General features: G+C 50.8%; 1 long non-coding RNA gene across 1 annotated transcript; it reads left to right on the top strand.

Moving 5' to 3' along the window:
• The first annotated feature begins 2,963 nt into the window (after window positions 1-2,963).
• On the top strand, window positions 2,964-5,043 carry LOC103540629 (uncharacterized). The gene is made up of 3 exons (XR_542288.2): window positions 2,964-3,445; window positions 3,605-3,751; window positions 4,094-5,043. It is a non-coding gene; the product is annotated as an uncharacterized lncRNA (long non-coding RNA).
• The last annotated feature ends 807 nt before the right edge of the window (window positions 5,044-5,850 follow it).

Genomic DNA, 5,850 nt, shown 5'->3' with positions numbered 1-5,850 from the left:
TGTGCAGCCAGTGGTGTTGGGCTCTGCAGCTATAAGGTCAAGACGAGTTGGGACTGGGGAAGCTGAGTTTTATGGTGGTGCAGAAACCGTGAGCTGAAAGAGCAAGCTGTTGGCGGAGAGAGATGCACAGAGAGAAGTTACAGGTAGAGAGAGACTGCCTCTAAGAGTAGGCTTGGTTCCTGGCAGCTTTCCAGTTCCCACAGCAGTCCCCGGAGTCTGGCTGTGCTGAACTTCCTACCCTGGGCTCCACGCGCTTCCCTGTTAGATGCTACATAACTGGCCCCCTAATCCTGACCTACCTTGTTTTCTGCTCCTTCGGGGGTCACAGGAAGCTTAACCCAGACATTCATCATTATGAAATAACTAAAGCAGACGACTCTCCAGGTCCTCCTCTCAGATGCTAATAACCAGTACTCTTGGATAATTCCCTTCTCCACTCCACGCTGCAGGCCTCCCATCTACAGAACAAGACACGGAAGGATGAATGTCTGGCTCCCAGTGGTACAGTCCATGGTCAGAATGTTTCCCTCAATACCACACTTTTCCTGTAGTACAAGCATCCCTCGTTTTATGTGCTATATACTTGCCTAAATCATATGATTTCTCCTGAAATATATTCTTCAGATTTAGAATATAAATGGATACGTACTAATATAACCACATAATATTTGCAATGTAGATATTATACACTTTTTGGTGAAATTTAATGTCTGAATTTACCACTAAACCATAAACTCCATGAAAGCAGAGACCATGTCTGTTTTTGCTTACCACTTTATATCTAGTGCCTATCACAGGGTCGGGCACTACTAACAGCTTAACAAATATGTGCTCAATGGATTACTGACAGGTATAAAATTTAGCTTAATAAGGAATGGTCCTGGGGCAGTTATTCCTAAGACCCATCTTAAACATAAAAATGGAACTTCTGATTCTCTTCCTGGCTCAGCTGCCCCCTCAGCCCTGTCCCTCCCCCCACCCCAACCCCAATCTTCTCCTCCCCATATTCTCGACCTCAGTAAATGGTATCATTTTTCACTAAGTTACTCAAAGTAAAATCTATGAGTAATCCTTAATCCCTCCTTCCCTCCACTTTCCACATGCAACCTGTCTGCAACATATCTTGAGTCTCTCCTCTTCTATCTCCACCCCGCCCCTCTACTGTCACCATTCTCTCCTGCTTCCACTGCTGCACCCTGCTTTTACTCCCACCCCACTACAATCAATTTTTTTCTTTCAGTAGCCAGAGCCATCTAAAATATAAACCAAAGCACACACCTCTTGCTTAAAAGTCTATTGGTTTCTATCTGCACATGCAACAAAATCTACAATCCTCAGCACCATCCACCCCAGCCCACCCACTCGTGTGCCATGCTGCAACCACACGACCTTCTGCTCCTTCTTGCCTTAGTGCCTACACACCTCCTCGTCCCCAGCCCTGCCTCTCCTAAGGACAGCACCTTCACAAGTCTTCAGATCTCCATTCTGAACCTTACCTTCTCCATCACTTCTCTTGCCATCACTATGTAAAGAACCCCTGCCCCTCTACTCACACAATTCCCAATGTTACCATATGGTTTCCATCATAGCATACTTATTCCTAACAGAAATCATTTTATTTATCTGTTCATCATCTCTCTCTCCTCCACCAGCCTGTAAGCTCCTTGAGAGCAGCAACCCCGCACCTAGAACAGCGGCGGATATATAATCAGCACTCAAGAGTTTCTTGAATAAACAAACCTCTGTAGTATCTGTTTTGCTCTTTTAAACCACATTTATAACATATAAAAAACCACCTGCTTGACATCGTCTCACTTCTAGACACAGCACACGGTGAAAACTACGATTAATGAAAGACTGCTTAAGTCTGCGGATACAAGACAGGAACTTTTAGCGGCACACCAGAATAGACTGTTAGATCTGGTCTATCACCAATCCCAGCGCTTTCTACAGTGTGCGCCAAGAGACTTCTTTGGGAAGAGAACCTGCTTCTTATTACTTTCCTCCAGATAGGCGCTTGCTTTTACTAAAAATTCCTTACATCCTTTTTCAGGATGCTAGGCTCACTATTACACGATTCCTCAAATGCCAACTTACTGAAACCTAGCCCGTAGTGTTACACCTTCCCCTCGTTCATACAAGACATCTTGAATAGAAACAGAACTACCATCAGGTGCCGTGACACATGGATCCCGAGATCACAGCATAAGGTCACACCCCACCCTCCGCAGGGAACATCAGAAGCGTTGGGGGATCACTCACTCTTCCTCCCACCCGATGGTGACGTCATCTCTCCCTCTGCACCCACAGCCTTTCACCTCCTCTGGCCCCTTCTGCCTTGAACTCGAGCCGCTTGCGTCCTGCTGTGCCCGCCTCCCAGGCGGAGAGCTCCCGCGGGCAGGAGTCTGCACCGCCGAGAGGCCAGCACGCGGGGATTCTCCGCGAGCACGGCGCGCTTCCCGCCCGCCCTCGGTTCGCTCCTGCGGCGAGAACGAGCCCCGCCTCCGGGCCGCCGAGAGCAGGGGCGCCGGCCTCCACCGCCTCCCGCCGTCTGGGACCCGGCGCCGTCTGGGGCGCGGCGGCGGCGCGGCACTCGGGAGGCGGCGCCCAGCCCAGGGTCGGTCCCGTCCTGGCGCGGCCCGGGCGGCGGCCGCGCGTCCGCAACCCCACGCGCCCTCGCGACAGGTCGGGGCGAAGGCGCGTCACGCGCTCCGGACAGAGGCCCGAGCGGGGAGGCCGAGCGCCGGCGGGAGCCCTGCCCGGAGGCGACAGCGCGAGGCCTCGGACGCGGGCGCCGCTCGCACTCCGGCAGACGGCGGGGCGGCGGACGCGAGGGCGGGGCGGTCCTCGCCCGGCCCGCCCAGCACGCCCCGCCCGCTCGGACCTCGGGACGCGGGGTCACCCCGCGGGGCCGGCCCGGGGGTCGCGCGCACCCCCGGCCCCTGCCCGCGCCATCTTGGAGCGCTGAGGCGGCCGCTGCGGCCGTCGCTCAATCGCAGTTCCCGGGCCAGGCCCCATGCCCCCTCCACGACCCCTTCCACGGCCGGGAGCCGCAGCAGCAGCGCGCCTCGCGGGAAGCTCCGCACGGCAGCCACGTCCTGGCCGCGCTCCGGAGCCGCGGGACACCCGCGCCAGCCGGCCGCCGCAACTGCCAACGAGCCCCGCCCCGGCCCCAGGCCTGCGGTGATTGGGCGCCGCTGCCCGCGAGCCCCGCCCCGGTCCCGGGTCTGCGGTGATTGGCCGCTGCGCGTGGGTTCCGCCCCTCAGCGGGACCGAGCTTGCTAAACCTGCTCAGGGCGCGACAGTGCCCGGACTCAGGCTCTCCGTGAAGGCCTGGTGTGTGGGGCCTTCTGCAGCCCGATCCCGCAGCCAGCATTCTCCAAGAGGGGACTCAGAGGGTGGCCCAGCTGCAAGGGCCCTTAGAGCGCCTCTGCCACCTCGCGAGGTTTGCAGATGCCGTCACTGGGGCTCAGAGAGGGGACCGACCTAGCCAAGCTCACACTGCAAGTTCGCCTGAGGACTAGCTTGTGGTCCAAGGCTCAACCAGAGGGACTTCTCCCTTTCACATACCCGCAATGATCCTCTTACTATCCTTTCTGCCCAGACGCTGCCTCACACCCAAAGAAGGCGTGTCGCCCGGACAGCTGGGCCTCCCCTAAAATCTGAGGAGCTCTGCCGCAGACATCGTCCCCTGACAAGAGCCTGAGGCATGGATTCGCCACCGAGAGATATGGAGATCCTTGAACGTCAGGTTGAGTTTAGACTTTAAGAGCCAGTTTGGGGGTGGGGCCCCACTCCTCCCCTTACTCCGCAGCTACTGCGGGGAAGGTTTGAGAGGGTCCGCTGGCTGGCAAAGCTCACTGTCTCTCTCTCCCTCCCCCTCCCCTTGTCTGTCTCTGCTCTTGAATTAATACCGTTTTTCTCTCCCCTCCCTTTTTAAAAAAGCACCACCATGGTTAAATTTTTCAAATTCCTTAATATCGTTAAATATCCAGTAAGTGTTTACATTTTCCTTATTGTCTCATAATTTCCTTTTACAGTTTTTCAAGTTACAACCAAAGTCCATGTCCTGAAGTTGATTTCTCTCTTTCAGGTCTCTTTCTATCTATTCTCTGTGTTTTAAGTTTGCAAGAGGAAAACAGAATAAATTATGATAATCTTTGTAAACATCTGCTCTGAAGACAGCTCTCTGGCTCAGACTCTCTCGCGGGCCCCCGCTTTTCCTTCAAGATGCAATGATGTGCGGTTATTTAACATGGTGTCAGAGGTTCTCAGCGATTGGACCCAACCACGTTCTCCAGCTTCCTCTCCACGCCCTCCCTGCGCCCCTGCCACCATCCTGTCAGATCCTTTTACCTTCTCCCAGACCTCCCAGCTGCTTTCACCCCCTGTCACAACACGTGTCTCTGCCCAGAACCCCCCAGTTCCTGTGGGAACCGGTCTCAGCTGAGGGAACGGATGGTTGCTCTGGGCCCAGCTGTGCCCTGGAAGCGCTGAGCAGGAAATGGGCTCTGCGTAAGATCAGCACATCTCCCTTTACCTGGGACTGCCCTGGTCTTAAACCTGAAAGTCCCATGTCCCAGGAGCTTCCTTAGTACCAGGCAAAATGGAACACAGTCTCCTTAGCTCTCTGCACCTCAGAAAATGTCATAAGGGAATCCTGCAGGGGGCTTCCATATGGAAAAATAGGGTCACACAGGTAATAGCTACCACTCCCAAGGTAATGCAATAGGTGAGCTGATTGCGATCTTGGCTTTATACATCCTATGAGTTTTGACTAGTGTAAATGACATGTATACACCGTTATTATTTTTACTTTTTTACATGTGGCTATTAGGAAACTTAAAATTACACATGTGATTCCCTTTGGGGCTCCCGTTATATTTCTATTCTACCTACTGGTGTGATTATCTTTTATTCTAGACAAAGGCTAATGCTTAGAGATCAGTATGGCACTTTAAAAATGTTTCTCACCAATGATTTTGTCCTGAGTGCAAAGGAATCTTTCCGTATTTTAGATAAACAAGACCCATTGTACTTTGATTTGTGTTTATCTGGTATCATTTCTCTATCATTTTACTTTTAGCTTATTTCTTTATATTTAAAGTAGGTTTCTTTTTTCTATTTTTTAATTTATTTTTTAATTGAGATCACATTGGTTTATAACATTATATATATATTCAGGTATACATCATTATATTTCAACTTCTATATAGACTACACCGTGTTCACCACCAAAAGTCTAGTTTCCATCTGTCACCATACAAATCTTCCCTTTTATCCTTTTCACCCAACCGCCTTTCACCTCTCATAACCACCAATCTGTTCTCTGTATCTATGTGTTTGTTGTTGTTGGTTTGTCTTCCACACATGAGTGAAATCATATCGTGTTTGGCTTTCTCTGTCTAACTTACTTCCCTTAGCATAGTACCCTCAAGGTCCACCCACATTGTCACAAATGGCACGATTTTGTCTTTTTTATGGCTTAGTAGTATTCCACTGTGTATATAGACCACATCTTCTTTATCCATTCATCCATTAATGGGCATTTAGATTGTTTCCAAGTCTTGGCTATTGTGAATAATGCTGCAATGAACATAGGGATGCATATATCTTTTTGAATTAGTATTTTCTCTTCTTTGGATAAATACCCAGCAGTTGAAAGGCTGGATGATGTGGTAGTTCTGTTCTTAATTTTTTGAAGAATTTCCATACTGTTTTCTATAACACCTGCATCAGTTTGCATTCCATGAGCACTGTATGAGGATTCTCTTTTCTCTACATCCTCTCCAACACTTGTTATTTCCTGTCTTTTATCTGATGGGTGTGAAGTGATATCTCATTGTACTT

This window comes from Equus przewalskii, chromosome 26, assembly GCF_037783145.1.
Source record: "Equus przewalskii isolate Varuska chromosome 26, EquPr2, whole genome shotgun sequence".
Classification (NCBI taxonomy): Eukaryota; Metazoa; Chordata; class Mammalia; order Perissodactyla; family Equidae; genus Equus; species Equus przewalskii.
Note: the sequence above shows the minus strand (reverse complement) of the source record. Positions and strands in the feature narration are given on the sequence as shown.